This window comes from Gorilla gorilla, chromosome 17 (assembly GCF_029281585.2).
Source record: "Gorilla gorilla gorilla isolate KB3781 chromosome 17, NHGRI_mGorGor1-v2.1_pri, whole genome shotgun sequence".
Classification (NCBI taxonomy): Eukaryota; Metazoa; Chordata; class Mammalia; order Primates; family Hominidae; genus Gorilla; species Gorilla gorilla.
This window is the reverse complement of record NC_073241.2, coordinates 46,132,997-46,160,757: the sequence shown is the minus strand read 5'-3', so window position 1 is coordinate 46,160,757 and position 27,761 is coordinate 46,132,997. Positions and strand designations below refer to the sequence as shown.

At 37.2% G+C, this 27,761-nt stretch overlaps 1 protein-coding gene across 9 annotated transcripts in view; it reads right to left on the bottom strand.

Moving 5' to 3' along the window:
- Positions 1–27,761, bottom strand: part of DLGAP1 (DLG associated protein 1) — a 968,998-nt gene that overhangs the window by 632,082 nt on the left and 309,155 nt on the right. For 7 of the 9 annotated variants that reach the window (XM_019014108.4, XM_019014109.4, XM_055368502.2 and 4 more), the window contains one exon: positions 24,847–24,954. The gene's annotated coding sequence lies outside the window, so the exon portion shown is untranslated. The remainder of the gene's footprint in view (positions 1–24,846; positions 24,955–27,761) is intronic. The other 2 variants (XM_055368503.2, XM_055368505.2) reach the window with 1 other exon arrangement.

Here is a 27,761-nt window from a genome sequence, read left to right as displayed (position 1 = left end):
TGCACCAACTCATTCACTCAAAATTACAAAGGGACAACTTCTAAGATCACATCTCTCAGGAAAATACAAAGCTTGTTTGCCATCTAGCCCGAATTAACCTGTTCAATACCATGCACAAATGCACAGTTTAAAATACTTGCACAGCACATTTTTAAACATCTCTATACCTATTTACTTTATATAGTTGTATAAATGGAGTATGCATACATGTGTGTATGTGTCACATATACACACATACAGGGTAAATATATGTTTATATGCAGGTAGATATATTAGCCCTGCATTTATAGTTCTAAAGAAATGAGAATGCTTTTTTTCTTGGAAGATCCCTTTAGCAATTTATAGGTGCTTAGCATCATAAAATGGCTTTTCCCCTGACCTGCCACAAGTCTGTTGTGCAACCTCACAGCAGCAATCTCATTACTCTAACAGTGGTTACATATGGTGCTTCAAGATTTTTATTTTTAAATCACAGAAACCCAAAAACATAGATATCAAAGACACTTTTCAAAGGCAACTTCTAAAAAGGATAAAACCTCTTCAGACAGCTGTCCCAGATTAATGAAACCTTTCTCCCTCAAGGGAAATGAGAACATCCTACAGGAAATAGCAAAAGGTGGCATGACAGTATCTCCAGAAGATGAATTTCCTTCACTTCATTTATAGCACTAACCCTTCAGTTCTGCCTTAAGATCAGATTTGCATAATCATATTTTGTATCCCTAATCATTTGGCTTATGACACTGTAATATCAGTTGAAAATTTCCAAGAATAATTATATCATTTCAGAAGAGGAACTGGAAGCAGCCACCAGAGTTGAACCTGTAAGCAAGGTGGCAGTTCTGAACATCAGCAGGAGCTACTATGCATGATTTGAGATTATTCAAAAGCCAGCACGCACCTTCACACCCTTCTCAAAGTAGGGTGTGGTACCGGCTGGCTGAGAAAATAGATTAGCAGTCAATAATACACTTTTAAAAGAATAAGTATTTTTCCAAAGGGGAAAAAACATGATTTAGTCTCTTTTTTCCACCCTATCAGGGTATTGACTACTTGCATTTTTTTGGTAATCATTAGTCATTTTACTGCAAAAATGAAGAGGTACAAAAATACAATGTAGGAAAGAGAGAAGAGAAAAGAAAAGGAAGATTTCAAATTCAGAAGAATACATTTGGAAGCATTTATTTAGTTGATCCATTGATGAAACAAAAAAGTCAATTGATTTCACAAGGCAAAATTGGGGCTACTTTACTAGTGTATTTCCTGGCAATTGACTTGGTAATGATTTTTCAAAATAAAATATATTATCTGAAAAACATAACTCAACATAATTGTAAGAATCATATATTTGCTACAAAATAGAAAAACATACTAAAATACTATTTTATTGCTAATTTGTCATCTAATGTAGTGGTGAATTAAGACTTCAGAAAATAAGGCCTGAAACACAGGAGATTTAAAAATATTTATCCCAGGTATGCCACAAACTGTATGAAGCTTTCATATGTAATTTCTTGGCTTATTCAATTAAATTAGCCAATCACTGTGAAAAGAAACACATGTAAAACATTCATTTTACATGGTTCAACACTATGCAATAGGTTCATGTGTCAAAAGAAATCACTGACTACAATAGTCCACAGTAAGACTGAGCTTTTTCAAAAAGCGTTTTGAGTTTGACATAAATCTTGTTTTTTATGGGATATTTCTTCCTTTGTTAGTTACACAATATTTCCCCTCAATAACAGCACTAAGTTCAGTAACAGCATTCTATGTCACTAGAGAAAATCATGGTTGGTCCTTCATATCTGTGGGTTCAACATCCGTGGATACAATCAACTACTAGTTAAAAACATTCAGGAAAAAAATTGCATCTGTACTGACGAGATACAGACTTTTTTTTCTTGTCATTATTCTCTAAACAATACGGTGTAACAATTACTTACATAAGATTTACATTGTACTATGTACTCTAAGTAATCTAGACATGATTTAAAGTATACCGGGGGGATATGAGTAGGCTATATGCAAATACTACATCATTTTATACAAGAGACTTGAGCATCTGTGGATTTTGGGATCCAAGGGCATGCTTGTTGCCAATCCCCCTCTGATACCAAGGAATGACTGCATGTATCTCCTGCAACTGCTGATTCCACACGTGAAAATGTGATTATACTACTTGACATTTATGTGTCACTTTTTGTTTTCTAAATGCTTTACAATTTCCTATGGGATTCAAATGAGCAGAAAAGAAAGCCCCCAGTACACAGGAAGGCATGAACCATGGAAACATCTCCAACTGCTAAGTTCCTACAAAGGACACGGGTCCTTACAAAGTAATACTGGCCTGAAGAAGCAGGACCAAGGAGCATGCTATCAGCGAGGATCCAAGTTAATACCCCAAACCTCCAAGGCTGGACCACATTTACCAATGGAGAGAAAAATACATGCCCAAGATGAGAGTGAATGACAGAAGCCAACACAAGATCTCCTGACTTTCCATATGACATTTTGCATCACCGAAGATTACGCTACTCTGAAGACCTTGACTGAACAACTAACTGCTGGTAAACACCGGCATTTTTTTTTTAACTTGTAGTTTTCCTGAAATGCCTGGAAATTTTCCTTCTAAAGGTTGTGTTCAGTATTCGAGAATAAGTTAAGGCTAAGTTCATAACAATAACAGAGGCTATAGAGTGAACAGAAGTTTTTTTGGTTTGGTAAGGAAGGGAGGGGCAAGGGGCATTTGCAGTCAAAGGCCATCTATAAGTACAATTGTATTATTTACACCTAATTATTAAAATCATAATAGAGGGGCTACCGAAATGTGACAGCTAAATTAGTGCTCACTGCATGAAGCACAAGAAAATAAAAGAATCCTTTTGATAAATTCCACAGAGAGAAAAACTAACGTAATGATATTTGGCAATGAAGACGGGTAGCACCTTTAAAGATTCTCAATGTTTAAGAGAAATCCATAAGGAGTTTCCAATTTCCAATCTAAATTCAAGTATTACACACATATATAATAGTTTGGGCAAGCATATGGCTGTCCGGACTACACTATGGTAATGCAGTATCTCAGCACTGTCTTTTCATTAAAAATTGTATTGGGCCACATCAGGAAGCTCCTCTATCTTTCCTTCATCATGAAGGAGAGGGTGGGAAATCGTGGTGCGTCATAGAATGAAACTTGTCAGAAGCACTGGTTCATCATCCTCACAGGCCAATCTGCTTTCTTGTAGATATGTGCTTTTCTAAGACTATAAGGAACACTGCGACTTTCCCTGAGGCTTTGGGTTACTGGAAGATGAGGAAGGATAAATGTGAAGTTGTGGACTGTTTTAAATTCCACCTGACCATTCTGCTTTCCTGAGCAACCTGCCCATGCCAATTTAGTACTGGCTTACTTCAAAGAATTAGGACAATGGGATTCTGTCTACAGCTATGCCATGAACGGACTCTGATTCCTTAGGCAAAGAATCTCTTCTTGCTAAAATAGTTAATTTGAAGGAATAACAGGAATATATAAAATAATGTTTCAAAGTGTTTTGGTCACCTGGTAAAGAACTAGATTTCACATGAATGCAACATAATCAGTACTATCCTTAGCTATTGATGACATATCTAAATGGGACATTCTGGGCATTGTCCGGAGCATGCTGAACAGAAGCATTATATTTTCTTAGAAAAACTTACTGGTGCCCTCATTTGACCAGCTTTTCACCATGTCCAAACCTTCCAGAACATTGTGATTTAAATGATCATAGTCTGTTCAATTTCATTGCAAGAACATCATTACATGTTTTATTATAAGAACATCAAATATTTTCCTTCCGTGTTGGTTTTTCAAGCTGTTCTTGTTCTAGAGTAAAAGTTTCATGTACTCTAACAAAACCTTTTCAGTTATACAGACAGGTAACTATCTCCTATTTCTCAAATTTTCAGAATGAGTAAATTCCAGAGGCACTGATGATACCAATATACTCATATTACCTCAAGTGAAGAAAGAAAGGAACACAGATAGTACCTGGAATAGTGATTATTTAATAGTAAGTGATGGATTAGTAAATGAATGTGTAAGTGACATCAGCAAAATTGAGTGAAGATCCCAGTGACATCCGGATGTGATCATAAACTCTTACCATTTCAACACTTATAAGTTCAGGACATTCATTTATTTTATATTTATTTATTGAGTCACTTGTCATTTATGTGCCACTTTCTGTTTTCTAAATGCTTTACAATATTAGAATCTAGGAAGACAATGGTGAGGAAGACAGATTCAGTCCTTGTTCTTGTGAAGTTTACATTCCAGTAGAAGGGGCAGGACCACACCCTCCCATCGCACACACATACACACAGAACATGAACACGGACCACAAGAGAGCGGCACATTGCGACTAATGTCAGGGTCATCACAGAAAGAGCAGAGGGAGCCGTTACAGGTAAGGGAAGGCTGTTCTGAGAAGGTGACATTTTGGCAAAGATCTTTTAAAGGAGGACAGAGGAGGCAGGAAAACAACCAGAGAATGCCTAGCAAGAAGTTGGCCTGTTGCAAAAACTGTGAGAAAATCATCCACTCTGATTGGCGAGGATGTGGCCAGCAGGGGGAATTGCAGGAAAATATGACAAGGATTTACCCAAGAAGGGACTATTTGCATATAATTGTATTAAAAAAACCAGAGCCATAAACACATGTAATATTGATAAACAATGTCTTTTATGATCACAAACAGCATTACAGTGTCTTTTCTTTCAGAAATATATTATGCAACTATTTATATCCCAAGATAACTGCAGACATTCAGACATTCACAGAAAGAAACAAAGACCATTATTGTCTCCAGTTTATGAGCTTCAGGAAAAAAACGTGTGTGTGTGTGTGTGTGTGTGTGTGCAAGCACATGTAAGAGAGAGAGCAAGAACAGTTAATTACTAAACATTAGAAGAGAGTCAAACCATGTGTGGGCTCATGTCATTCAGGCCATCACAATCATTTTATTCCACATGACAAATGGAATAAGAAATAGTGATATTTAAAAGTAAAACATATGAAGAACTGTAATACTTTAAAGCACAGGTTAGAAAGCTTTTTCTCAAAGGGCCAGAGAGTAAATGACTCTAAGGGCCATACTTCCTCTGTTGCCAGTACCCTACTTGGCTTTTCTAGAACAAAAGCAGCCACAGACAATACATAAGAGAACAGGTGTGGCTGTGTCTCAATAAAGCTTTATTTACAGTAACAGGAGATGGGCCAGATTTGATCCACGAGATGAGGTCCGCTGACTCCTGCTTTAGAGGACTAGAGGACAATGCTCAATAATATCTAGAAGAATCACTCCAAAATATCAAGCCAATTTCTCAAACGTGGGCAAGAGAAAGAGCCAGGAAAGGGTGACAAGAAACTGCTGGATTGGATTAGCTAGAGGTTATCGTATTTTACTAGCCATAGGCACAAATTTAAGTGATAGCGTAAAGAAATCTATAACTGTTTCTATTGACTGTGCAAATGTTAAAAGAACATTGTCAAAGATCTTATTTTTAAAATGTTGTATGAATGCTTCTGGCATGAGGTACGCAGCTGGCACAGATGATTCCAAAGTTCCCATCCAACTCTAAAATTCTAAGTTTCCAAAATTTAAATTATAATACAATTACTAGTATCTGGCAGAATTTCAAAAGCGGTTGAAATGGTGTTTTATGACTTTTTTTTTCCCGGCTTAACATTTTTGTAAATTCTAGAATGCTAATTCTTGAAGCTTGGCAGCTAAAACAATAATTGACTATTTCCTAGTCACTTTGCAATTGGTTTCTTTTAATTGAGGATGAATTGGTACAGCATGTAAAATCTGAAAACTAAAAATGGATGCTTTAGACAATTCATTCTTTTCACTGAAATGATTCAACCATACTAAGCCATATATCTACTTTTATACATCATTTAGTGAAGACCCTGACTAAGCACTCACATTGTATAATCACTAAGTACACATTCATTGACCATCTATTACAGGGTAAATTCATGATTGGCCTATATTAGGGCATAAAACGCTTATTAATTGAGTGAATGAACATAAACTCTAAACTATGGTGTCTATGGGTTCAAATTATAGCTCTGCCACTTTCTAGCTGTGTGACCCTAGGGGAAATTACTTAACCTTTCTGTGTCTTTCTTGGCCATTGGTAAAATGGGGAGAAAATAATACCTATATTATAAGGTATTGTGAGAATAAAAGTTGACAACCCTATTTCCACCTGCACTTTCATTCTGCTGGGTACAATAGTTGTCTAACATATAAGCATCATATCATCCTACAAAAGAAATGGTCTTCCAAGAGAGCCTGGTGTCCTGCTGATTTCTGGCAAAAGAGTACCCACTTAAAATTCTACTCTAAAGTATCGTATTCAAAATGAAAAGAGGAAAACAACAGAAAATGAAAATCTGTTAAAGGAATCAAGTAATTTCATTTGCTGCGTGCCATACATGTTGCTGGGTATTATGAAAACTTCAAAAGCATAATTCCTGTTATCCAGGAGCTTTAATAAAATAAAACATACTAACAGGTAAAGGTAATTAAATGTACTTGTTACACATTTATTGAGCATTTGCAAGTTACCAGCATTGGTAATGCAAGGATACTTCAGATACAGTCTAGAGAGGCAAGTCACATCAACTCTGTGAGACTTACTTTCTTCATCTTTGAAATGGGGGTAGAACTGTTTCAGCAAGATTTTGTGAGAATCACTGCACAACGGGCTGCAACATGACAGGCTTGCAACACCCTAAGCGCTCTGAGTAGAGGCTGCATGAGTGTGGAGGAGAGACTCAGCCTCCCCCAGGAAGGTGACAATAGAGAAGTGCCTTGAAGGAGGTTTGGGAGATAGAGAAATCCAGTAAGAACATGCCATGAGGAGAGCACAGCACATGCTAAGTCAAGGGCTTCCAACAGGGCTCATGAGTGCCAACGATTCACTGCCCCAACACCAGAGGTACAAGGGTTGCCTCAGATTCAAGTCCATCTAATCCATTCACCATTTGCCTATCAGAACTATTTAGTAAAATAAAATCGGATCATGTGCCTGTTTCTCCAGTCCCTGCTTAAAAGCCTTGAATAAATGTTTGTCCATTGGGTGAAATTAATGGAATCTTTTACAACCCTGATCCTAATTTACCCAGCTTTATCTCCTGGAGTCTGGTCACCATCGTCTCTTTTATACATGGCCACAGGAAGTATTATGCCACAGTGGCTAAGGGCTCTGGTTTTGGAGTTAGACACACTTTTCTACTTAGTTGCTTGGGTGAGTTATTCAGACTCTCTAGAGATGAATTTGCTCATTTGCAAAGTGTAAAATGGGTTATAGGAATTAAATGAAATAGCACACTTAGCATAGTGTCTGGTATGGAAGGATTCAACAAACACTATTAAAAACATGTCAGAAACAGTATTTTGCGCTTGCAAAATACAAGGATGGCTTGCAAAATGGAATTTTGGAGTGAAGTTAGTGGGTGAGGCACTAACAGTGAGGTCCTGCATGAGGATGGTGGCTGGTCGAGAGGATGTTAGGAAGGCAGGGATTTAAAAGGACTTGGGGAAAAACAACCAAGACCTAGTGAGAGGCTGGACAAGTAGAGGAGAAAGAATAAATCGAGGATGACCCAAAGATTTTGACATTGAGATAATAGTGGTCCTAAAAAAAAAAGGAGAAGTCAGGTAGGTGAGATGGGATGATTGAATTTATAATTTCATGATGTATAATTATACAAATTTATAAAATAGATGCCATATTCAAAAGATAGAAATTTCTAGATTTAAAATTATGACATTACCATGTTAACGAAATTTCCTAGTCTGAATCCTGTTAACATTATTAATACTTTTAGCCTTCATGCCAAGAAACACCCCTGTTCTCCTGTCTCTCTTTGCATCCTCCCCAGCTAATTCCTTCTTCTCCTGACCCCTAAAGAACAGCCTTCCCTGGATTTCAAGCCACAATCCTTCTCTTTTTCTATTAACTGCCTCCCTGGGGCGGGAGGTTGGGGGGACTTGGTTAATCTTACTCTTAAGATTCTACTGGACTTTAGGTCTCCAGTTTACCTGCACCTTACCCTATATTCAAACTAGGCAGAATTTTCCATACCTAGAAATAAATTTGAGTGAAAAATAATGATAATACAAATGTCAGTAACAAAGCAGGAATTTCAAAGTCGAGGCAGAGATAATTCATTCAAGCTTTTAATACCAATGCATATGTTATTTACCAGTAATTTTTCTTAAATAAAAATGGATCAAAATGTGAGAAACCCTCCTTGTGTCCCTCAGGAAATGTTTTCTCATGTGTAACATTTAGAGCTTGTTGATTCCCAAAGGAGATTAAAATGCCCAGTTAAACCCCACAATAAATATTAGGTTGAAACATTTGAATTTCTTATTACCGAAGACCCAGGAAGCCTTTTATTAGGAAAGCTCCTTGCCAGGAAATGATTTTTTTCCCCAGGGGACATAATTAAAGAGGGCGATACTGCTGAGAGCATGTGCACCAACACGCTGTATTTGTCAACACACACAATGCCTTCCTAGAGAGGAAAAGCATCCCAGCTGTTCTACAGTGGATCTTCCAAGAATGTATTCAGGCTCAACACCAAAACCGCCACCAAGAAAATGCAAAAAGCCCCACAGAATTTTACATAGGAATTTGAATAGTGTGGCCGGAAACTAAAACACAGTAGAAACTACCAGCAGAGTATGCCGTGTTTGATCTCCAAACCCTCTCTGACTATAACCATATGACAAATTGGGCATTAAAATATTACGGTTAATGTGGTACTTCATTCAAGAAATTTATTCAAGTTTATCACAGGTAAGGGGTGAAGGAGATTTCATAGATGACTCCCAGGTTCCTAACTTATGCAATTGGGTGGGTGGGTAGAGGTGCCATAGACTGAGACAGCAAACAGTAGAAGAGGGGGGAGCAGATGAAAGGGGGTGTTTTTGTGTTGTTTTGGAAATAAAGGGTTTGATGTGACCAGGAAGTACTAGTAGATGCCCTCCTATTTAATACATAGGCCCTAAACATGGTCAATAAGTCAGGTCTGAGTTATGAATGGGAATTAATTTAAGGCAGTAATTCAGACTATGTAATTCTTGCTTTGCCTTTGCTATTTAAACATTTAGTAACTGCTTAAATCTTCTAACTTTTGGCTTGAATTATTTTCTTCTAAGTTTAGCTTGATAGTGTTATTCATTTTATCTAACTATATTTTTGCACCCATTAACTATCTCTCATCCTCCACTCCCCACTACACCTCCCAGCCACTGGTAACCATTGTTCTACTCTCTATCTCCATTAGTTCAGTTGTCTTAATCTATAGTTCCCACAAATAAGTGAGAATATGTGAAGTTTGTGTTTCTGTGCTTGGCTTATTTCACTTAACACAATGACCTCCAGTTCTATCCATGTTGTTGTAAATGAGAGAATCTGATTCTTTTTTTTTTTTTTTTTTTTTACGGCTGAATAGTATTCCATAATGTATACCTATCACATTTTCTTTTATTATTATTATTATTTTTTTTATTATTATACTTTAAGTTCTAGGGTACATGTGCACAACATGCAGGTTTGTTACATATGTATACCTGTGCCATGTTGGTGTGCTGCACCCATTAACTGGTCATTTACATTAGGTATATCTCCTAATGCTATCCCTCCCCCTCCCCCCACCTCATGACAGGCCCGATGTGTGATGTTCCCCATCCTGGGTCGAAGTGTTCTCATTGTTCAATGCCCACCTATGAGTGAGAACATGCGACATACCACATTTTCTTTATCCGTTTGTCTGTTGATGGACAATTAGGTAGATTCCAAATCTTGGTTATTGTGAGTAGTGCTGCAAAAAACTTGAGAGTGCAGACAACTCTTCAATATACTGATTTATTTTCTTTTGGATATATACCTAGCAGTGAGATTGTGGGATTGTATGATAGCTCTATTTTCAGTTTTTTGAAGAACCTCCAAACTGTTCTCCATAGTGGTTGTACGAATGTACATTCCCTCCAGCACTGGTTTCCCTTTTCCCCACATCCTCACCAGCATTTGTTATTATCTGTCTTTTGGATAAAAGCAGTTTTAACTAGGGTAAGATCTCATTATAGCTTTGATTTGCATTTCTCTAATGATCAATGATGGTGAGCACCTTCTCCTATATCTGTTTGGTATTTGTATGTCTTGTTTTAAGTGTCTATTCAGATATTTTGCATATTTTTAAATTGCATTATTATTTTCCTATAGATTTGCTTGAGCTCCTTATATATTCTTGTTATTAATTCCTTGTCCAATGGATAGTTGCAAACATTTTCTCCCATTCTGTGGGCTGTCTCTTCACTTTGATTGTCTCCTTTGCTGTACAGCAGCTTTTTAACTTGATATGTCCTATTTTTTCATTTTTGCTTTGGTTACCTGTATTTGTGGCATATTACACAAGAAATATTTGCTCAGCCCAATATTCTAGAGAGTTTCCCCAAGCTTTTCGCAGTAGCTTTAGAGTTTGAGGTCTTATATTTCAGTTTTTATTCAATTTTGATGTGGTTTTTTTATTATACTTTAAGTTTTAGGGTACATGTGCACAACGTGCAGGTTAGTTACATATGTATACATGTGCCATGTTGGTGTGCTGCACCCATTAACTCGTCATTTAACATTAGGTATATCTCCTAATGCTATCCCTCCCCCCTTCCCCCACTCCACAACAGGCCCCAGTGTGTGATGTTCCCCTTCCTGTGTCCATGTGTTCTCATTGTTGAATTCCCACCTATGAGTGAGAACATGCGGTGTTTGGTTTTTTGTCCTTGCAATAGTTTGCTGAGAATGATGGTTTCCAGTTTCATCCATGTACCTACAAAGGACATGAACTCATCATTTTTTATGGCTGCATAGTATTCCATGGTGTATATGTGCCACATTTCCTTAATCCAGTCTTTGTATATGCCAAGAGGTAGGGGTCTTGTTTTATTCTTCTGCATATGGATATCCAGTTTTCCCAGCACCATTTATTGAAGAGACTGTTCTATCTCCAATATATGTTCTTGGTACCTTTGTTGAAAATGAATTCACTGTTGATAAGTGGATTTGTTTCTGGGTTCCCCATTCTGTTCCATTGGTCTATGTGTCTGTTTTTATGCCAGTAAAATGCTGTTTTGGTTACTGTAGCTTTGTTGTAAAATTTGAAGTCAGGTAATGCGATTCCTCCAGCTTTGTTCTTTTTGCTCAAGACAGCTTTGGTATTCTGGGTCTTTTGTGATTTCATATAAATTTTAGGATTGTTTCTTCTATTTCTGTGAAGAATATCTTTGGTATTTTGATAAGGATTGCATTGAGTCTGTAGATTGCTTTGGATAGTATGGACATTTTAATAATGTTGATTCTTCCATCCTATGAACATGGAATATTCTTGCATTGTTTTGTATTCTCTTAAATTATTTCATCAGTGTTTTATAGGTTGCATCATAGAGATCTAAAAATTCATTGGTTATTTCCTAGGTGTTTACTGTCACTTGCAACAGGGATTACTTTTCTGATTTCTTTTTCAGATTGTTTGCTGTTGGCATATAGAAATGCTACTGATTTTTTATGTTGATTTGTACCCTGCAACTTTACTGAATTTATCAGTTGTAATAGTTTTTTGGAGGAGTCTTTAGGCTTTCCCACATATAAGATCATATGATCTGCAAACATAGATAATTTGACTTCTTTCTTTCCAATTTGGATGTCCTTTATTTCCTTCTCTTGTCTGATTGCTTTAGCTAGGACTTCCAGTAATATGTTGAATAACGGTGGTGAAAAGTGGGATCCTATTCTTGCTTCAGATCTTAAAGGAAAGGCTTTTCCTTTTTCCTCATTCAGTATAATACTAGGTGTGGGTCTGTCGTACACACCTTTTATTGTGTTGAGGTATGTTCCTTCTATACCCACTTTTTTGAAGGTTTTTTTTAAAATCACAAAGTGATGTTAGATTTTATCAAAAGCTTTTTCAGCATCAGTTGAAATGATCATAAGGTTTTTGTCCTTAATTCTCTTTATATTAAGACACTATTTGGGCAAATATTTCTATTGATATGTTGACTGATTCATCTGCATATGTTGAAGCATCCCTGGAATAAATCTCACTCAGTCATGATAAATGATCTTTTTCATGTTTTTGAGTTTGGATTGCTAGCATTTCAGTGAGGATTTTTGTACTAGTATTTATAAGGGATATTGACCAGTAGTTTCCTTTTCTTTGATGTGTCCTTGTCTGGTTTTGGTATCAGAGTAATACTGGCCTTGTAGAATGAATTTAGACATATTTGTTCCTCCTCTATTTTTCAGCAGAGTTTGAGTAAGATTGGTGTTAGTTCTTCTTTGTATGTTTGTTAAAATTCATCAGTGAAACCACTGGGTCTTGGGCTTTTCATTTCTAGGAAAATTTTTATTACAGCTTTGATCTCATTAGTTGTTATTGGTCTGGTTCAGGTTTTGAAATTCTTCATGGTTCAATATTAGTAGGTTGTATGTGTCTAGAAATGTATCCATGTCTTCTAAGGTTTTCCAATTTATTGACATACAGTTGCTCATAGTAGTCTCTAACGATCCTTTAAATTTCTGCTGTATTGGTTGTAATGTCTTTTTCCATCTCTGATTTTATTTATTTAGGTCTTCTCTCTTTTATTCTTAGTCTAGCTAAATGTTTATTGATTTTGTTTATATTTTTATAAAAGCAACTTTCCTTTCATTGGTATTTTGTATTGTTTTGTTTCAATTTCATTTATTTCTGCTTTGATCGTTATTATTTCTTTTCTTATACTAATCTTGGGTTTGGTTTGCTCTCACTTTTCTAGTTTTTTAAGCTGCATCATTAGGTTATTTGTAGTTTTTTCTACTTTTTAATGTAGGCATTTATAGCTATAAGCTTTCCTTTTAGCGCTGCTTTCGCTGTATCACACAGACTTTCATATGTTGTGTTTCCATTATCATTTGTTTCACGACATATTTAAATTTTCTTCTCAATTTCTTCATGACCCACTGGTCATTCGGGGGCATATATTGGAATTTACATGTCTTTGCATAGTTTCCAAAGTTCCTCTTGTTATTGATTTCTAGTTTTACGCAATTGTGGTGAGAGGATACTTGATATAATTTCAATTTTCTTGATGTTTTAAGACTTGCTTTGTGGCTTAACAAATGGTCTATCCTTGATAATGATCCATGTGCTGAGGAGGAGAATGTTTATTCTGCCAGCCGTTGGATGAAATGTTCTATAAATATCTATTAGGTCCAATTAGTCTACACAACAGATTAAGTCCAATGTTTCTTTGTAGATTTTCTGTCTGAATGATCTGTCCAATGCTGAAAGTGGGGTGCTGAAATCTCCAGTTATTATTTTATTGGATTCCATCTCTCTCTTTAATAATATTTACTTTATACATGGGTGCTCCAGTGTTGGGTGTAAGTGTATTTATAATCATTACGTCCTCTTGCTGAATTGAACCCTTTATGATTAAATAATAACCTTATTTCTTCTTATAGCTTTTTGTCTTGAAAGCTATTTTGATATAACTATAGCTACTCCTGTACTTTTTTAGATTCCATTTGCATGGAATATCTTTTCCCATCCCTTTATTTTAGTCTAAGTGTGTCTTTAGAGGTGAAATATTTTCTTAGTAGGCAATAGATAATGGGTCTTGTCTTTTATCCATTCAGCCACTCTGTCTTTTGACTGGCAAGTTAAATCCATTTACTTTCAATGTTATTATTGATAAGTAAGGACTTACTCTTGCCATTTTGTTACCTGTGTTCTGGGTATTTTGTGATCATTTCTTGCTTCTTTCTTTTTTTCCTGTCTTCCCTTCAGTGAAGGTGAATTTCTCTGGTGTTATTTTTTATTTTTTAATTTCTTGCTTTTTATTTTGTGTATTTGTTGTATGCTTTTTGTTTTGAGGTTACCATGAGGCTTGCAAATATCTTGTAACCCATTATTTTAAACTGATGACAACTTAACACTGATTGTATAAACAAAGAATCTTACAAATAAGCAAAGAGAAAATGAATAAAAACTCTACACTTTAACTTTGTCCCCCCACTTTTAAACTTTCTTGTTTCTATTTATATCTCATTCTACTGTCTATATCTTGAAAAGTTGTTGTAGTGGTTATTTTTTGATTGGTTCATCTCTTAGTCTTTCTAGTCAAGATACGAATAGTTTATACACCACAATTTACAACACCACAGTGTTGTAATATTCTGTGTTTTTCTGTGTACTTACTTTTACTGGTGAGTTTTGCACCTTCAGGTGATTTATTGTTGCTCATTAAAGTCCTTTTCTTTTGGATTAAAGTACTCCCTTTAGCATTTCTTGTAAGGCAGGCCTGGTGATAAAATCCTTTGTCTTCTGTTGTTCTCGAAAAGTATTTCTCCTTCATATTTCAAGGATATTTTTGCTGGACATATTATTCTAGAATAAAAATATTTTTCCTTCAGCACTTTAAATATGCCATGCCACTCTCTCCTGGCCTATAAGGTTTCCACTGAGAAGTCTGCTGCCAGATACATTGGAGATCCATTGCATGTTATTTGTTTTTTCCTCTTGGGGCTTTTAGGATCCTTTCATTATCCTTGACCTTTGGAAGTTTGACTACTAAAGGTCTTGAGGTAGTCTTCTTTGGATTAAATCTGCTTGCTGTTCTATATGCTTCTTGTACTCGAATATTTATACCTTTCTCTATGTTTGGGAAGTTCTCTGTTATTATCCCTTTGAATAAACTTTCGATCTTGATTTCTATATCTGTCTTCTCTTTAAGGCTGATAACTCTTACATTTTCTTTTTTGAGGCTATTTTCTAGATCTTGTAGGTATACTTCATTCTTTTTTATTCATTTTTCCCAAGATTTCAAATGAATAATTTATTAGGTGAAAATAAGATTACAGAGACTAAGTAGGCACACCAAAGATGGCTAATAAGGACATGTAGAAGTTCTGAAAATGATCTGAGATAACCTTTGAAAATGAATTTGTTTATAGCCCAAACCTACTACTTTAGAAAACTCTGGAAAACAGAAGAATACACAAGCATGCATTCCACTTTTACATGACATCATTCCATGTCATATAGCCTCTGGAAAACTCCACTAGGCACTCATTAAGTATGAAAGTTTTGGCAAATGAAGTCTTAAAGTCTTAATATTATAAAAACAGTTCTGACCTTCTGGACTCCCCGAAAAATCTTGGAGATCTCCATGAAACCATACTTTGAGTACTGGTATCACCACACTTTTAGGTGTTTAAACATCACCTGCATTCATTTTTCTTTTGTCCTTTCTGACTGTCTATTTTCAAATAGCCTGTCCTCAATCTCACTAATTCTTTCTTCTGCTTGATCAATTCTGCTGGTAAGAGACTCTGATGCATTCTTCAGTATGTCAATTGCACTTTTCAACTCCAGAATTTCTGTTTTATTCTCTTTAATGATTTCAGTCTCTTTGTTAAATGTATCTGATGGTATTCTAAATTCCTTCTCTGTTTTATCTTGAAATTTGTTGAGTTTCCTCAAAACAGCTATTTTGAATTCTCTGTTTGAAAGGTCACATATCTCTGTATCTCTAGGATTGGTCCCTGGTGACTTATTTAGTTCATTCAGTGCTGTCATGTATTCCTGGATGGTCTTGATGTTTGTGGTTGTTCCTTGGTGTCTGAGCATTGAATTAAGTACTTATTGTAGTCTTCACAGTTCTTTTTTAAAATAATTCTTGCCAAGTTGCATCTTTTTATTGCATAGTCAAATGTTGTCCTTCGACATTCTTACCATTTAAACAAATACTCAAAAATTGTAAGTCATAATAAACTCTATTATACTACTGTAATCTGTTTTCTAAGGAAATTATTCTATCATCCAAAAATAACATTTATGTTTCTTTCAGAGAGTAGTTAAAATGTTATTTTATTAAAAATACCAATATTAATAATAATGGCCCATGAAGAAATAACTCTTCTATTGTGAAGGTCTGGGTAGTCCAATTAACAACATTACCACCCAACACAATATATCTACATATCTATATCTGTCTGTATCTCATAAGGCTTGAGACAGCCTCATCTGTAAGATTCTCATCTTGATAGTGATAGGTCTCTGAGACAAGAAAAATAAACACAGTATTCCACAAATAGATTTTAGTATCTTACAGATGTCTGAAAAAATCAAGTTATCAAATAGCAATAGAAGTTTCTAGCTTCTAAATTATTTCTGACATAAAAAGTATAGAACGGCAAAATAGTAAGATTTATCTCAGAACACACTAACTTGAGAAGATTTATAGAATATTAAAATAGAAAAATAGCCAACAGGATTAAAAGGCTTGTTTGTACCTGTCCTTTGGAAGGCTCTCCAGGTATTGGTATTCAAAAATATTTGAGTATTATGATCTAAGTTTTTCTGTCACTATGGGCATATCTGTATTAGGCAGTACCCCAAGCCCAGCAATGCTGTGAGGTGATTCTGCTCTTGCAGAATCACAGAGGTACTGCCTTGGTGGTCTCGGAGAAGATCGGGAAAAATTTTCTAGATTGCCAGGCAAAGACTCTTGTTCTCCTCTCTTACTTTCTCCCAAACAGAGTCTTTCTCTGTGCTGAGCTGCCTGGAGCTGGGAGAGAGGTGACACAAGCTCACCTGTGGCCACCACCACTGGGACTGTGCTGGGTCAGACGTGAAGCCAGCATGGTACTGGGTCTCGCCCAAGGCCCGCACTAACCACTGCCTGGCTACCACGTATATTTGCTCAAGGCCCTAGGGCTCTACAATCAGCAGGCAGCAAAGCCAGCTAGGCTTGTATCCTACCCTTCAGGACGGCAAGTTCCCCTTTGTCCTGGGGAGGTCTAGGGACACAATCCAGAAGCCAGGGCCTGGAGTCAGATACTTTAGAAATCAACCTGATGCCCTATTGTACTGCAGCTGAGCTGGTACTCACAAGTCAAAGTCTTTCCCACTGTTCCCTCCCTTTTCCACAAGCAGAAGAACCTCTCTCCATGGCCACCACTGCCCAAGGCCTGTGATGAGTACTGCCAGGGTACTGCTGGTGGTCATTCAAGGTCCAAGGGCTCTTGAGTTAGCTTGTGGTGAGTGTTGCCAGGCCTGGGACTCACTCTTCAGGGCAGCAGTTTCCCCTCCGGCCCAGGGAAGGTCCAGAAATGCCAGTCAAGAGACAAGGCCTGGTACTGGGTACCCTAAGCCTGCTTGGTGCTCTACTCCACTGTGGGCGAGCTAGTACCTATGGTGCAAGACAAAGTCCACTTTATTTTCCCCTCTCATTTTCACAAGCAGAAATAGTCTCTACCCCTAGTCACCCAAACTGGGGATGTACTGGGTCACATGTGCATCCAGCATGGCTCTGAGTCACAACCAAGGCCCATGGCAAGTGCTGCCTGGCTGTCACGGTTGAATATTCAGGGCTCAAAGGCTCTTTACTCATCAAGTGATGAATCCTGCCAGGACTGGGTCCTTCCCTTCAAGGCAGTGGGTTCCTTTCTGGCCCAAGTTTTCTCTAGACATGTCATGCAGTAGCAAGATCCTCAGGACTCTATCTGGTGTCCTAGCCTACTGTGGTTGTGCTGGTATCTAAGATGCAAGACAAAGTCCTCTTTACTCTTCCTTCTCCTCTCCTCAAGCAGAGGGAAGAAGTCTCTCTCAGGGTGTGAGCTGTGTTGCCTGGTGCTGGGGGAGGGGTGGCATAAGCACTTTCTTAGCTGTGTCAGCTGGTGTCCGACTAGATCGTGAGCACGCCAACCCCACTGGCTCCGAGTCCAGCACAGCACCAGGACTTGCCCCAGAATTGCAGTCCTTGTGGCCTAGACTAGCATTTAAGTTTATTTAGAACCCCAGAGCACTTTGGCCCACAGTGGTGAGGCTTGCCAGAATTAGAGTTCTGACTGCTGGGACAGACAATTCCCCTCTAGCTAGGACTAGTCTAAGTGCTGCCTTCATGAGTGCTGGCTAAGTTCTGTCCCACATTGCTTTCCACTGTGATAGGGCAGGCAGCACTGAGTTCCTATACAAAAAGTCCCACAATCACTGTGTTCTCCCTCCCCCAGGCACACCGATTTCCTCTCTGAGCCACAGGGCCCCTGCTGGGAGACAGGGAAGGGGTGTTGTAGGCAATTCAACACTGTTTTTCAGTGCTTCTTTTAGTGATATGAAGTTAACACCAGGTACTGTGACCACTCACCTGATTTTTAGTTCTTATAAAGGTGATTTTTTTGTGCAGATAGTCGCTTAATGTGGTGATCCTGCAGAGAGGATGACAGTGGAGGCATCTATCCAGCTATCTTGCTCCACCTCCCTTACTATGCAATTTTGCTAATGTCTATTTTTTAACACGGTATCATTGTTTCTCTAAACATGGCCTTTAAATAAATAAGACAGGTAAAAATTTTAGGTGAAAATGTCTAGCACATGATAAGAATACAGCAAAAGGAAAACAGATCCAGTCAATATGCCTTTTCTTCCTTTCTTATAATTCTTGTCAAGTTGCACCTTTTTACTGCATAGTCAAATGTTGTCCTTGAACATTCTTACAGTATAAACAAATACTCAAATATGTGATTTGTAGTAAACTCTATTATACTCTTATTTTACAAAGAAAGTATTTCATCATCTAAAAATAACATTTATGTTTCTTTCAGAGAGTACTTAATCGGTCATTTTATTAAAAATGCCAATGTCAGTAATAATTGCCTATAACTTTTCTATTGTGAAGGTCTTGGTTGCCCAATTAACAATATCACCACCCCCACAATATGTCTATATATTTAAATATCTATACCTATATCTCATAAGGTTTGAGACAGCCTCATCAGTATGATTATCATCCTGATAGTGATAGAACTCTGAGACATGACAAATAAACACAGTATTCTACAATCAGGTTTTGTATCTTACAGATGTCTGAAAAGGTATCAAATAGCAATAGCAGTTTTTAGTTTCTAAATTACTTCTGACATAAAAAGTATAGAATAGTGAAATAGTAAGATTTATCTCAGAACACATTAACTTGAGAGGATTTATAGAATACTAAAATAGAAAAATAGCCAACAGGATTAAATCCTGTGCTAAGATTGATGAAATATTCCAGCAAAACTTTATTGATCTACTCCTGTTAAGTAGGCAGCTTTGAATTTCTGCTGACAAGTACTGGGGTAACCAATATCGAAATGACAACTGAAACTCAAAAACACATAAAAAAGAACAGAAAAGTATTCAATTCTGCATGAATCTCTTAGTAAATGAATCTTCTATTGACCAAAAATTTGATTTCTTTTGCCTCTGGGTATAAAGCTGCATCTGGCAAATTGGCTACGAAAATAATTTTTTGGAGAACGAGAAGAAAAAAATGAATAATTTTAGTCATTCTGAAATCAGTTAAAAATTGAGACCATATGAACATTTGTTCAGGTTAAACTTTTGCCTTGAAGAATCTTTATTTTAGTTTCTCCCCAAGCCATGGCTAGATTACAAGGCAGAAAACAAAATGTAATTTGCAAACTTCATGCTTGACACTGAGGAATCACTCTTGATGAAAAAGGCCTGACTTGACACACGTAACCATCAGCAATGTATAGAACCAGAGCTATCCTGTGTAGATAAAAAAAATGCTGAATTTTTCCACTAGCCTTTCAGTCTCAGATGACTAAATTATGGATACATTTTCTAAAGTGTGTTCATCTTTTAAAGTCCTAAATAAAAGTTTCTTACTCTTGTAGAATTATATTGGAAAAGAAGAGTATACAGTAATCTCCATTAACCTCCAAAACCGTGGTGGGATTCTGGTCAGCTTCTAGCTATGTATGTTCAGCTCCTACCAGACGCCGGATTTATTTTATACACTACCTCTGGTCTTTAAAGTGACCTTTCAGATCATAACACTGCCCCCATTTTACAGATGAAGATACTAAAGTACATAGAGTGGTTCAGTCCATTCGCCACGTTCACACAGTTAATAAATGAAAGAGCTGAGTTTTGAATTCAAGTCTTTCTGAATCCCAAATCCTGCCTTTTCAACTCTACTTTCAAATATGTGCCCTTAGTTGACTGATTGACTCACTCATAATTTTGTGTCGGATTTTAGGTAGGATTTCATATGATCTGTACCTTGAAATTGCAAGATAAGGCACTAGAATCAATTCCAGGGGTTATTTATCCTAAACCCTTCTTTTTATAATGGAGGTAACTGAAGCCTAGGGACTAGCCAAGAATATACATCAAGGTAATAACAAAGTTGGGGCTAGGACATTTATGTTTTAATTAATATTTAAGCTTTACTATTAGGCAAGCCACAACATAAAATGAAAATTTTAATTTTCTCTTACAAAAGTGAATTATGAGATACATTAAAAAAACGGATTTTCAAGCATTCATATTATCATCTGTTGTTGTTATTTATGCTAATATATGATTACAGGCTTTTTCATGAGTGCGTTCTGAGGTTGACTGCACTACAGAATACATAACAAAAAAATAAGTGGAAACTTGGTTTAAAAACATACAAAATAAATTTCACACTGAGCTCTAAAAGTAGGCATTGAGCCCAATTTCTGGAATAAATCAAAGAGTAGGCACAAAACAGACAGAAGGAACAGTTATTTTAGCAAGAAAAGTAGGAAAAATTTACCAAGCCAATCATGGGATGATGCATGCAGATAAAAGATGTAGAGAGAAAATGTGCAACGCTGACACATGAACACATTTGAATGCAAGAAAGCAAAAAAACCAGAAAGCATAATTGTCCTAAATGTGAATAAACATTCAAATTATGCTGCAGCTGCAAAATTTAAACTCAAGGAAAAGACATTTGCAAAGGAATTTATTAAATAGATGTGATTTGCTGGTTTCACACAACCAGCGGCTCTTTCACAAACTAAAATGTACAATTTATCTTGATATAAATGACATTTCCCCGGTTGTACTCAATCAAGTAGCAAAAAGTCTTTCGTGAGAGACTCTGTTTATTAAAGAGCACAATACCCAGATATTGATACCCAGATGCTTGGGCTTTAACTATGTAGTGTTATTTCATCTAATAAAAGGTCTTATATATTGAGTATGGGCTTATATAATAAGGTTTCTGTGTGAAGGAAAACCACCTTTCTCTATAGCACAAGCCAGAGTAGTTTTTGTAAGAAGTTAAGTTTCATGTTGAAACCAATTCTTGGTTGCTGAACCTGTTCATCCATTCTTCCATCCACCCATCCATCCATCCTTTATCCATCCATCCATCCATCCATCCATCCATCCATCCATCCATCCATCCATCCTTTATCCATCCAACAGATATTTATGGGTTTCCAAAGTCTGTGACACAGTAAAGGACATAAAAATGCATCAAAAATCCTACTGTTGGGAATTTTATGATATTAAGATGGTATTTGACCAGAAGACTCAGAGCTTGTTATTAAACTAACACATCTACCCACAATGGTGATGTTGGCAAAGAAGACCTTTCATTGTGATCAGTCTTTGACTCAAACTGTAATGCAGAAATTGTAGTGCCAGCCTGGATCATTTAGTTTACAGAGTGGTTCTCCAAGTTAAGGTCTCATGGAACAGATCAGCATCATCTGGGAACATGTTAGAAATGTGCATTCTTGGGCCTCACTCCAGAACAGGGGTGTCCAAGGGAGAGAATACAGTTATGTGTTCTTAGTTTCTGTTTCTGGTTGAGCATGGAAAAAGCCCCATCCTTGTCTCTCTTTTCCATTTATCACTAGAGACAGAAACCAAAAGCCATGGCTTCGGGCTGCTAAAAGCCTAAAACGAAACAAAACAAAACAGAGCAACAACAACAACAAAAGAAAGCGGGCTAGATAAGCTTGCTCTAGACCAATCTGTGTTTGAAAACCACAAAGCCTTAAAATCACTTGGAAGGCTTGAAAAAAATCACAGCCCTTACATTTCTACACAATGGCTAGGCCACTGGTAAGTGAGGTCAAAGAATAAAAATAGTAAGTCTAACAACTTAGAGTGGCATGCTTTAAATGTCTGCTTAAGAAATTTAGATAATGATGAATTGGTAAATCAGAGAACATTTTCTGAGCAAAAAGCAGACATGATCAGAATTGTGATTCTGGAAGACTTTGGAGCCAAAGGAGACCAGGGAGCAGTAAACTAATGAGGGGCAATTACACTGTTCAGGTGAGAAGACACAGTAATTTTTCTTTGGTTATTCAGGAGGATGTCCAGCATCAAATGAACTGGGGCCCTTCACTCAGTTTGCATGTCGTGGATCCTCTTCATCCCTAGTTTGATTCTGTCTGCTCTTTGTGGTATTTCTGCCTAGCATCTGCTATGACTTTCCTGGTTTCCCTGCACTACCATTCTCTGCTGCCCTTTCTCCTGTCCCCTCCACTTTAATTTCCTTCACGAGGAAATCTGCATGCAAATGCACATCACTTTAAATGTTTGTTGTTGTCTGTTTTATTTTTAATAGCTTCTCCTTAGAGAGTTTATCAATTATATTCTTCCTCTGAGCATATGATCTTCTAGGTCACAACACAACCACAGGCTTTATCCAACTTTATTTTCAATCTGTTTAATGTCCTCATGTCAAAACAAAACAAAGAAGCTCTGATTCACCTTAATGTGCTAAATCTGTTTTGCCAGCTGACCATTCATCTAACATTATGCCCAGATAATATATATATAATTTCAGTCTTGCATTTCACACAGACAGGGTTGTTTCCAAATAGGAAAGACAAAAATTAAATTTTTGTGTATACATGGACACCTTCTTGTAAATGAAACAATATAAAGTGAGTAACAAATACAGCTATAATTAAATGTTGTTATATTAATTCTGACTATTCCAACATGTTGGTCATACTCTGGATCTCATATAATGTCTCAAATATACATGGGGACTCAGATGCATTTCTCACTTAGCTGACACTATGCCATCTACTGAAGACGGACAATTTATTCATGAAGAAGTTAGTGTCGAAACAGAACTCACTCGGATTCCATGATATTTAGGTATAATTATTCAATGTCTTTAAAACACAAAACTTTTTTTTTTCTTGGAGATACTTCATTTAGGAGAAAAATGCTGATTTAGAATAAAGTAAAAAGAGCTGCAACAGATGCGGCTGGCTCCCTGCATTATGTCCCGGGGTTCGCTTTGGATGTCAGCCACAGCTGCAGGGGAGTCTCCTTGCCTTTGCAGGGATCCCTAACCCCCAGGTCATAGACCAGTACTGGTTCCTGTTAGGAACTGGGCTGCACAGCAGGAAGTGAGCAGTGGGCCAGGCCAGCGTGCACTACGGCCTGAGCTCTGCCTCTTGTGAGATCAGTGGCGGCATTAAATTCTCATAGGAGCATGATCCCTATTGTGAACTGTCCACGTGAGGAATCTAGGTATGTGCTCCTTATGAGAATCTCATTCCTGATGATTTGAGGTGGAACAGTTTTATCCCGAAACCATCTTCCCACCTCCCCACCCTGTCCATGGAAAAACTGTCTTCCACGAAACCGGTCCCTGGACCACTGCCTTACAGTGTACACCTCAAGTGACAACTAAGTGTCTTCCTGCTTTCTACCCATGCATGGCTGGCACAGCCCAGCATTGTAAGGGACTTCATGCTCCTTGGGGGAATCCAAAACCAAGGAGAAAAAGTCAGTCAGTAAACCTCCTGCTGCACATCTTTCTAACAGAAATTTGGGCATCTGTACCCCTCCTGGGAGGAACCAAGTTCCCATTGCCTGCAGTGGTGGACTTGCCAACCCACCCATAATTTGGCCTGTGCTTCTTCCCTGATTCACTCTTCCTGCTTCCAACTCTTGATCTTTGGATCAGCTCCCTAATAAATTGCCACACCCAAGTCACTGTCTCAAGCAAGTAACCCAAACAAAGACAATAGCTTATTATTCAGCTATATGAATCTCCTTCTGATCTGACACCACTTCTGTAGTTGTAGTATATTTGATTTATATGTGGTAAGGCCCTTCTTTTTTTCTCCCTCCAAAAACTACATAATGAAAGGAGTGGAGATGATAGCAAGGACTCAAGGGTTTTCATTGCCTTTCTTTTCTTTTCTTTTTTTTTGAGATGGAGTCTCTCTCTGTCACCCAGACTGGAGTGCAGTGGTGCAATCTCGGCTCACTGCAACCTCTGCCTTCCAGGTTCAAGCGATTCTCCTGCCTCAGTCTCCCCAGTAGCTGGGATTACAGGCACCTGCCACCACACCCGGCTAATTTTTGTATTTTTAGTGGAGAGGGGGTTTCACCATATTGGCCAGGCTGGTCTCAAACTCCTGACCTCAGGTGATCCGCCCACCTCGGTCTCCCAAAGTGCTGGAATTACAGGCGTAAGCCATCACGCCCTGCCTTTCATTGCCTTTCTTAGTACACTTACATCATGTTGAACATGTCTGTGTGGATAAATGCAAATTTGTTCAATATGCTAAGAAAAGCTAACACTATGCCATTTACTTCCATAATTTCATACCTAACCTACCTTATGTACAATATTTGGGTCCACAGATTTATAAAAATGGCATTTGCCCAATATGCCGTTCTAGATTAACAACAACAATGAAGATTAAATATATAAAATACATCTGGCCTAGATTCTGTACAGGTAGCTAGGAAGTTAAAAAACACAGGCTTTAAATTCAACAGACTGTTAATATGTCTGGAAAGTGTATGCCAGGAATATTTTTGTTCAAATATACCATGCTATTAAAAAATGTTTCATATAGGATAGCTGAAGAGGAAGCTGTTATTTGAGAAACTGCTTCCTATACAAGTAACGGGAAAGGGGGCAGTTTTACCTTTGATTATCAATTGTCCATTTTCCTTGCTTCCGAGTCAGGAAAAGATCCAAATTGCAGGCTTTTTTTTAACCTGATGTCACTCTGGGTATCTGATGTTCAACTGCTCTGAAACATAACAATGCAGTAATTAGATGTAATAACTAGCCTGAAACAAAAAGACACTTAAAAATGATCTCATAAGAACTATTCTGACAGACATTATATTCAATGCTGTTAAGAAGAGAGTTTCATAGAAAATCTACATGGCCGTGTTCTTGCATGATGTCACACTTTGTATTTTTATGCTTTTCAGAAAATAAAATCAATCACACAGAAAAAAACAATGTTGCTGTAATAAATAGGCTTGATATTCTACAATATACATTTCCTATCATTTATTTTCTTTAAAAAGCAATAAAATGCAAACATCAATGATCCAATTCTGTAAGACATAGTATACATATGCAACTGTATTCACTTCCTGAGCATTATTTGTTTTCTCAACAGTACAACTAAGCCAGTGTGACTTTAAAAAGGGCTAAAATGTATCATTTTTTTCCAGAGTGGTTCTTTTCATTCTGGAAAAAAGCCACAGGAGGATGCCATTCATGGCATAATATTCCCAAGTGTGCTACTAGGGACTTGCTGGTGCCTAAGTCAAGCCACTGTCCTTAATTAGGACAAATACCTAATGCATGTGGGTCTTAAAACCTAGATGACGGGTTGATGGGTGCAGCAAACCACCATGGCACATGTATACCTATGTAACAAACCTGCATGTTCTGTACATGTATCCCAGAACTTAAAGTAAAATAATAATAATATTAAAAAAATAGTTTCTTAGGAAAGTGACAAAATGGAACATATAACTGGACCCACACTTATGAAGGAGGTAACTATTCCAGATCATATCACATGCTATATGGCTGAGCTATGAGTTTCCTTTCTGAAAAGTGACATAGAAAAGGACTTGGGTCACACAGAAAAATGATCTGATGTCGAAAAGTGTAAATACCTGTAAAGGTCTGTTTCTATTTTTTTTGTAAGCGATGTATTCTTTTGGATCTAGGTAGCATATTAAAATATTGTCAGAAGGGAATGAGAAAAATAATAAATCTAAGTAATAAGCAGAAATGCAGTGATATTCAGAATTGAGAATATAATTTGTATTTTTTAACCTCCTAATTATAAGAATTATAGTGCTTAAATGAGTGTGGAATTCATTTTACAGAAGAGGAAGTAGATGTCAGAGGAGGTGATATGGCTCGATCAGTTTTATGCAGTGAATAGGCCCAGAGGCAGAGGCAGAATTACGTCCCAGATGCTCTGTCTGGAAGTTCAGTCTCTTTAGAAACTCACGTCTTGTTTCCAAAAAGAACACCGGACTTTCAAAAAGTTCAGGGATAGTACAATTCTCTGCAGAATTTGTTAGAGCAATATTTTGAGACTGGCAAAGCTGACAGGTATGAAAGTGTTGTGGGTGGTAAAAGGCAAGAACAACAGAAACACAACAGCCTCAGGCGTGATAACAATGCACAGGAGGAACATTGGACTTTCACACATACCTCTTTACCCATCCATAGAAGACAAAAATGAGACGCCATCATCAAAAGCTTTTAGTCATACTTTAAAGATTATGAGCCCTGATTTATAAACTAGTATCCTGCTAAGTATTTTCAATATTCCATTAAACCAGACAAGCTCTGAGTGGAATTTCTTCCCCACATATATGAGGACTAAGTAACTCAGGAGATAATGAAAAATTGTTAATTTCTAAAAATATATAGAAGTGATCATTTATCCGTTCATGACTATTTATTGAGAATTTATTGTCTGCTAGATAGTACTCTTCATTTTCTTTGGAAACAAAGTGGAAAGATTATGTAATTTCTGAAAAAGACACCCAGAAACACAAGAAGAAATTCATTTTATTATAATTGGTTTTATAAGTTAGATAACTGTTAGGTAAACAAATAAATGAATCACTAGGAGAGGTCTTAAATGTCATCTAGTGTAATGGTTGCCAAATGCAGTTGATCATCACAGTCATCTGGAAATTTGCATTAAAATACAATTATAGAATTTCATGCAAGATCGTTTAAATCAGAATATTCATGGGTAAGGCAGGGGAATCTGCATTTTGAAAATGATCCCAGCTAATTCTCCTGATGAAGCAGGTTGGGAAACCTACCAATTCTGTCTGATTTACTCATTATATAGAGAAGGGCATTGAAACCAGAGAATTGACTTGCCCAGGGCATTTGCTTCTTGGTGACAGCACTGAGATTAAAATGCAGAACTCCGGATTCTCCATTTTCTTTTCTTTTCTTTACCCCAAGTGTCCCTCTTTTTAACTTTTTTCTTCCTGTTCTTTTTTTTAACCACCACATAATCAAGATTTAGCATCTATATCTGAGAAAGAACAAGAGTAAAAGAACAAGTACGCTATAATTATTTGAGTATCAGAAGATCCAGGTACGTTTTCTCATTAGCAACCATTTACACAGATGAAAGGTGAAAAACAGGAATTTGGACTTCAGCTGTTTGATTCAATCATGTGCTTCCTACTCTTCCACTGTCTTTTTCTAGAATCAGCTACTTAGGAGTTGTCTGCTGAATCCCTTTCTTTGGGGTCTGCCCAGCACTCTCCATCCTGCAGTTGTCAAAGGGGTCCTCGTTCCTGGACATCCCTGATTGGACCAGGAGAGGTGTTTTTCCCAAACCACGCCCATAACTGGGACTGTGAGACTATAGCTTTGTCCAGGTTAAAGAGTGATGGGTAAACCATGGAGAAGGAAGAATGGAAGAGACACACATGGAAGGTGGAACAAGAACTCTCTCAACTCATCTGCCTCCTGCTCCCTCTTTTTCATTCTTTTCTGTGGCTTTCATGGGCTCATGTATCCGTAAGAGATAAAGAGACGGAATCTTGC